Source organism: Galleria mellonella, unplaced genomic scaffold (genome assembly GCF_026898425.1).
Source record: "Galleria mellonella isolate WM207_F2 unplaced genomic scaffold, CSIRO_AGI_GalMel_v1 utg96, whole genome shotgun sequence".
In the NCBI taxonomy this organism is placed as follows: domain Eukaryota; kingdom Metazoa; phylum Arthropoda; class Insecta; order Lepidoptera; family Pyralidae; genus Galleria; species Galleria mellonella.
The window spans coordinates 1,863,146-1,871,567 of NW_026442179.1; positions in this window are offsets into that span (position 1 = coordinate 1,863,146).

Sequence of the window (8,422 nt, forward strand, 5' to 3'; positions counted from 1 at the left end):
AGGATTTCCCAGATCGTTGCGTAGGAAATGAGTACTCAACTGCGGAGATTGGAATAATTCCACCAATACTATTTATACGTCAGAAATTGTAACATATTGTCGGTAATAATTTAAAAATCTGTTTTACTTTTTTTACATACATATATACACATACATAATATACATATTCCTTATGGCTGTGTCCCATTGGGGTAAGCAGAAACAGTGGAATGTCAAAACATCGATTCAAACATACCTCTTTCGCTACCTCATTCATTAAATCTATTCATGCACTCTCACGAGTTGCGAGTACTTTTAATTTGGCCCTACTTTAGCATGTCTACTTGATCAAGATACGGTCGTCTAAGGCAGCCCACACTGACATCTCCACAATTTTTTTATACTATTTGGAATATTAAAGAAACTGACAGAGTATTTAATGGTAAAATGGTGGTAAAATGGTGGTAAAATGGGTGGTACGAGTAAGTATAATATGAAACAAGGATATATAGTAAGTGGGCCAGGTCGCTGAGTGATCTAAAGTATCATCATCATCATAATGCCAGCCGTTAACTGTCCACTGCTGATGAGCTTTCCCCATAAGGAGAGTTTGGCCAGTAGTTGCCACGTTAGGCAGCGGCTTGGCAATCCTTTTTCCTTCAAACCGTTGTAGTGTGACAAGTGAGGTGAAAGCGAAAATATGTTATAACAAATTATGAGACAAAGAGGCGATGATTTTTTTTATGCAACTTAGAATAGCAAACAAGCTGACGGCCCACCTCATGGAAAGTGGTAACTGTCGCCTATAGACGTAAGCAGTACAATGGACATAACAAAGTATATCCCCCAAGCGTTGCCATTCCTGAGGACTCAGGTGTTATTCCTCTGTACCCTGTAAATTCACACCATATCCCATCCTTCAAACCGAAACACAGCCATGCAAACACAACTGCTTCACGGTTGAAACACGAATGGGACAGAGGTACCCAAGCAAACGACTTTTGTACAAAGTCTCCCTGTGGTAAATAATTCACATTTAACACAACGTCATTCCGGAATTATCATTCTCTAATGTCACATCAACGAGAAATGAAGAGAATATGTATAAGGAAAAAAAAAACTGATAAAACGCCCCCTTGTAACCACACCGAATACGCGGGTGCTTATACTGATTCTTCAATCCGTATTATCTTTTTGGCAGATGAGTCTTTTGTGTTAACAAAAATAACATGATTGCGGTATTCCATCATTGTTCGTTCTTGTTTGACACGCTGTAGGGTTGTCACGAAAGGTCAATTATATTGATAATTATTTTCTTTGTAGTCCTTAAAAAAAATTATGTAGATTGTAAATGTGTAGTTAGTTATAAGAATTCAGTTGAGTTTTTAGATATTTTAGAAAAGTTAATCTCTTAAATTATATAGTTGAAGATTGATCACATTAATCTTTCTACTTTTTAAAGTTAGTAATAAAGTTATGTATTATTTTGCTTACATTTTAAAAATAACTTATAAGTAATTAACTTTTTTTATGATTAGAAGACCTAAGACTGACACAAGAAGATATCTGAGTGGCTGGGTATAACGATTGGCCAGGATAAAAAGTAACCTGTGTCCTTCTTCGATCTAATTACTACGTATACACTAAATGTCATAACAATTAGTTGATTCGTTAAAATGCCAAGAGTTAACAAATAAACCCACTCACTTTCAGATTTATAATCCTACTGGAGATTAGATGCTTCATATTTTATTATAGAGTAGAATAAAAATAATCTTTATTCAAATACACTTGTTTACAACCTTTTTTAAATCGTCAATTTTTTATGATTGTACTGCTGGGTTCGGGACTTTGTTATTGGTTAAGAACCCTTAAGAAACTCAAATACTCTTTTTAAATTATTATGTAAAGATAATTTTACATTTACATGGATACTGTGACTATAATTAGCATTAATTTCTTATTTATATGTATTATTAAAAGGAAAATAAACAAGCAAATATAAGCAAACGAGTCCCTGCTAGGAGCGATTCACGAGTATGACGGATTATTGCGCTCAATCATAATTTAAGGAACTCAACGACCCATCCCATCACGCTGTCATCAGTCAGGTCAAGGTGAGCATGATTAGCTTCAAGTTACTTGAATACATCATGAGTACAAATTACGTTAATACATTACCTATGTGTTATCAAAGAGGGAGACTTTGTACAAAAGGCGATTGCTTGGGTACCTCTGTCCCATTCGTGTTTCAACCGTGAAGCAGTTGTGTTTGCATAGCTGTGTTTCGGTATGAAGGGTAGGATATGGCGTGAATTTACTGGGTACAGAGGAATAACACCTGAGTTCTCAGGAATGGTAACGCATGGGGGGTATCATGGGCGAAACAGTATACTCTGTTATGTCCATGGTTCTGCTCATGTTTATAGGCGACAGTTACCATTTTCCATCAGGTGGGCCATCAGCATGTTTGCCATTCTAAGTTGTATAAAAAAATACCCATACATTACAAGAATTGAATTAATATTATAATTCAATATAATTACAGATTAAATTCATTTCACAAATTACAATACTCATAAAACTAATACATTTCACAAAATCACAAAAAAAAAATTAACAATCAGTCCCATTCATGATCCGTACCCGACCCAAAGGTCACCATGACACTTGCGGCATTTCCGCGTTGGATTGCCAAAGATATCCTTATATAATTTCTACAATAATGTCTGTAAATAAATAATCACAATGTCATTTTTTAAACATATTACTAATTGGTAAAACAATCATAGTATAACGTTAGATATTTTTTTAATTATCTAATAATAATAAGAATGTGACTTTCATATATCTCAAGATGTTCTATTAACTACAAGAGAAGAATATGAAGTGGCAACCCTATTTTCCCCTAATTCAGAGGTGAACAACACATCTCGCGTTACGTCCTCAATTTTACGAATATTGTTTCTTTCGTACAAAAAGAAAAAGACAAAGGGCGAAATGATTGCACAATGTATTTGTCATAATACATTTTGGCGTCTCTTTTCATGGGTACGTTCGTGTTATATCGATAACTAGTGTTTACCCGCGACTTTATCCGCATGACTGGGAAATAAAATATTAATAGACTGGGGTAATAAGTAGCATATGTCTGTCTCCATTATGTATTATATGTGTACGTCTTTCATGATGGTCTGTTTAGCAATTAACGCGCTAAGGGTAACAAATAAATAAATTCATTTTATATATATACACATACATATACCAAATACATACATACAATATATATACACATACATATATCAAATTTGATTGAAATCCGTTTAGTAGTTATTGTATGAAACAATAACAAACATCAATCATCAAACATCTTCACAAATTTTAGCATTTATATAAATAAAATTAGTAAAGTAAAAAAAAAATTAGTAAGGATTTGCGACTTTTTTCTACAATATTACCAAAGTAGTTCATTTATTTTTACATTTATTATATAAGTAGGAAGGTATCATATGTATTTATAGTGTATATATTTATGTAATATTTTATTATATATTTTAATATTTTATTTAACTGTGTATTATAATATTATTTAGCTGTATATTTGTTTGTGTATTAATAATTGTAGTACTTCAGCTGCCCGTTAACGAAATGCTTTCTTACTGTACTGGGTTGACTGGAAGAGATCTCTGCAAGTGATAAGTCCACCCTTGCTAACAACATTTATAAATACATTATTTTAAATGTAACTTACAAGTGCAATAAAGAATATATATATCAGTGATGATTTTTTATTATTAATAAATATTTTATAGGTTTACTTCTATTTCAAATTACTAGAGGGAGACTTTGTACAGAAGTCGTTTGTTTTAGTGTTTCTACCGTGAAGCAGTTGTGTTTACGTGGCTGTGCTTCAGTTTGAAGGGTGGGATATGGTAGTGAATTTACAGGCTACAGAGGCGTAACACCTTAGTTCTCAGGAATAGCAATGCATTGGTGTATCATGGAGAAAACAGTACACTTTATTATGTCCATAATACTGTTCATGTCTATAGGTGACGATCACTACCTTTCATCAGATGGGCCATCAGATTTCTTGTTATTCTAAGTTGCATCAAAAAATTATAAATTGTCTACTGTTTTTATAATACGTTCATATTTTTTTTTATACAACTTAGAATGTCAAACAAGCTGACGGCCCACCTGATGGAAAGTGGTAACCGTCGCCTATAGGCATGAGCAGTACCATGGACATAACAGAGTATGCTGTTTCGCCCATGATACCCTCCATGCGTTGCCATTCTTAAATACTCAGGTGTTATTCCTCTGTACCCAGTAAATATACGACATATCCCACCCTTCAAACCGAAACACAGCCATGCAAACACAACTGCTTCACGGTTGAAACACGAATGGGACAGAGGTACCCAAGCAATCGACTTTTGTACAAAGTGTCCCTCTAGTAGATGATATTACTATAATATATTCATAAATTAAAATAATGTTGTACCTAGGCTCACGTAGTATTTTGGAATCACATCATAATGGATATTGTTTGTAACAATATCGTTGTAGGTTATGATGAAATAAATATATAAATATTTAATAAGGAAACGAGTTTTAAGGTCGTAGCTAAATAATTAAAATGAAAGTTATGTAATCATATCTGTTTGTCTGTCAGTTTGTAATAGGAATATAATAACTAACATAGTTTGTCCTATAATTTCAGGAAGATTAGGAGAGCAATTTTATAGTATGTAGCAATCATCAAGGTAAAATAAAAATTACTAGAACCTTATTTAAAGAGTCTTCTATTAGTGAAAATGACTATATTTCCCAAAAAGAAACATGCTTTCAAAATTGGTTATGAATGTAGAATCTCTCATGTTGACACGGCGAATCGATCAGCTAATTTAGTATGGGAGACATAGATGTAGCTCAAGTATATCAATGCCTGCATACTAAGTTGACTGACTCATCATTGTAGACTCTAGAGTCTCTAATAAAAGAATATACAGGGCTCTCTCTAGAGAGAGAGCCCTATATATTATATATATTACATAAGGGTCCTGGTGACTTGTAGTACAGGTTTAATACCTAGTACAGGCACCAGCTCCCACAAATAATATTGTTAAAATGTTTTGCAAGTTATAGATATAATAAGTCCTTAATTATTTGTGGTGAGAAATAATAATAAATAAATAAATAATAAATAAATTATTTTACTTCTCAAAAGAATTTAATGAAAGTTTAGAATAAACATATGAATAATTGATTCGATTATTAAAACTGTCTGCTGATTTTTAATAGTATTCTATTGTATCAGCCTTTAACTGTCCATTGCTGAACAAAACTTTCACTATAAAGGTTTTGCTGGTAGTTGCCACACTTGATAAGCGGATTGGCAACTGCAGTGGGATTTAGGTGAAGTTTTAAGAGGGACGCTGCTGCTCATCTCAAATCATTAACTTCCCTTACTCGCCTCTGACGATACCTACGGGAAAGGAAGTCGTGACCCATTCTATGCTGGGACCACACGGCAATACACTTATTATAACGGTAGCTATTCAATACTAGTATAGTATAGTATACAAATAAAAAATAATTGATTGAATGTATTAATTCGTTACTAATTTCATTAGGAGATCGTTTCTGTGATGTTTCAAGAAAACTTGGTTAATTTTTCATTAAAGTTCCATTGAAATGAACTATACAATGTTCTTTATATTATTATTATACTGTACGTCTTTACGCTGCCTCCTCATTACTTTGTAGGAAATTAGTATTTCGTTACTTGACAATTTGGAACATTTAAAAGTTAATAAGATTTTGGCTTCTGAAAACGACAAGCGGATATTAATCAACATATTTGCCAATCTTTATAGTTGTGAGGACCGTAATTGATAATAATATACTACACGTGTAGAGTGGCGCCCTCTGATGTCAATACATTGTATTGGTTAATAAAGGAACGGTTGGTATTTAATTGGAATGAATACAAACTGCCTAAGAAATTACAACTATTGTTTAATATTTAGTTACCCAAGCATGTAGATTTGTTTTTTATACAACTTAGAATGGCAAACGAGCTGACGGCCCACCTGATGGAAAGTGGTAACCGTCGCATATAGACATGAGCAGTACTATGAAAATAACAGAGTATATTGTTTCGCCCATGATACCCCCCATGCGTTGCCATTCCTGAGGACTCAGATGTTATTCCTCTGTACCCTGTAAATTTCTTCCACAAAAAATGAATACTGTCTTTAATCACGATAACAACTACTGAATCGATTTTGATGAAATTTCTTTGAGATCAATACTACAAAATACAATAGAACCTCTTCCTTTTTTAAAAGCTTATTAAAATAGTGACTTCAATAACGTTGAAATAAATATAGGATTAACATGAGAGCAAGCTCTATTGATTGTAGAAAAAATCAATATCAGTTAGAGATTTACGACGATATCGTGTAATATATAAACAAACAAAAATGGATTGAGAACCCCCTCGTTTTCGGAGATGATTCATAAACAATAAGTGATGAATAAGAATAACGATCACATTACATTTTATTTCATCACCGGCTGATAAAACTGTTAGAGATTGTACGTTGTTCATTTAAAAGAGTAGTGCCGCGTTCGTATTTATATATTATCATTAAAAGCTTCAACTCCCTCCAATGTCTTAAGGTCTATTCTTCTTTACCCATCTGCGATAGATTGTATTACTTCTTTTTCGTACTTATTTACAATGTTAATTTTAATTTTACAGGTTTTTCTCTAAAAAAAAAATTAAAAGTTATAATTAAGCAAACACCCAAAGTAAGTTGACTCGAAGTGAGTTTTTTTTTTGGTCTGGGACAGTTTATGATCTTTTTGACCCCAAGTTCCCGTTATCGCAACAAAACAGAACTATGGTTGGTTTGCGTCGTAAAAAACTCATGAAATGTTACTACGATAAGCTCTAATCTTAATTAACGTGCCGGGGAAAAGGAATATTGTTCACAATGCACAAAGGTCGACTCTGTCGCTTTTCGCCTTTAATCTGCCTTGCAGTTTGAAACTAACAATTTCCATGAGAGAATTGTATAAGATCGCATTTTGAACTTGATCAATAATCATCTAGATAGACTCTCTAGAAATAGCGCGACGTAAATATCCCGACTTTCATTTAAAGGAGTACAATTAGGAAGGTCTACTATCGTAATAATTAATTTGTATTTTTTTGTGTACTTGCCAAGCGTGGCAACTAGTGGTATAATCAACTAGTGGCAAATAATAAGGAATGGCCTATATCCAGCAGTGGATGGTTAATGACTGATATGATGATGATGATTTAATGTGTAATATTAAAAAAAATATGTCATAAGAGACAATACATAGTTGCATTTATAAAATGTGTGGAATTAAGAACTATGTAAATATGTTTTTGCAAAATAATTTGATTGATTAATTTTGTAACTGATAACTTTTAATATGTGAGCCGTCATTTTAACTTATAATAAATAACCAGGAACCCGCTTGAGCTTCGCGCGTTTGCAATTATGTACTTGTACAAAAGTTTAATTGGTGTACCGATTCTTATACATACATATAAAAATATCTATATGACAGTGAAATCCGTATCCAAATATCGTTATATGGTTTGGAAGTGGAGAAACAGACAGACGCTGAGAGCGACTTTGTAAGTATTTAATTTAGAAATACTCGATTCTTATGTTCATTACAATGGCATTGATCGATACTTCTACCTACGCCATTAAGTATTATAGTCGTGTGTATATTTAATATTTATTTAGAATTTTGTATTTGTATGAAAAAATAAGTCATCAGTCAATAGTTGATTGTTTTTTTTATATATTTATTCTTTATTGACAACATTTACAAAAATATATACAAAATTGAACTTAATGTTATATCATTATTATTTCAAGATACAGTGATTATTTTTGTAACTAAGACTTATTATATTGTGTTAGTAAAGCACCAACTTAAAAATACCTTTATATTTTATTAGAATAGAAGAATAGAATAGAAACATTTATTGCCAGTAAACTTACAATATAAAATATAAATGACATATACAAAAAGTGTCCCACACCCGGCAAAAGGAACCGGCTCAGCGGATGCTGTGAGTGTCCCAGCGCAATGTGAACAGCTACACAGCGCTGGTTTTCAGCCAGTCCCTCTCTTATAAAACAACCAAAGTGCAGGGTACCACTGTACATTACTTTTTACAAGAATTATTTCTTGATACTAGTTAAAAAAAAATACTAATATATATATACACACACATACATACACACACACATATACATATACATACATACATACACATATACATACATACATACACATATACATACACACACACACATACATACACACATACATACACATATACATACACACATAAGTAAAATATCATATTGAGGATCAGATA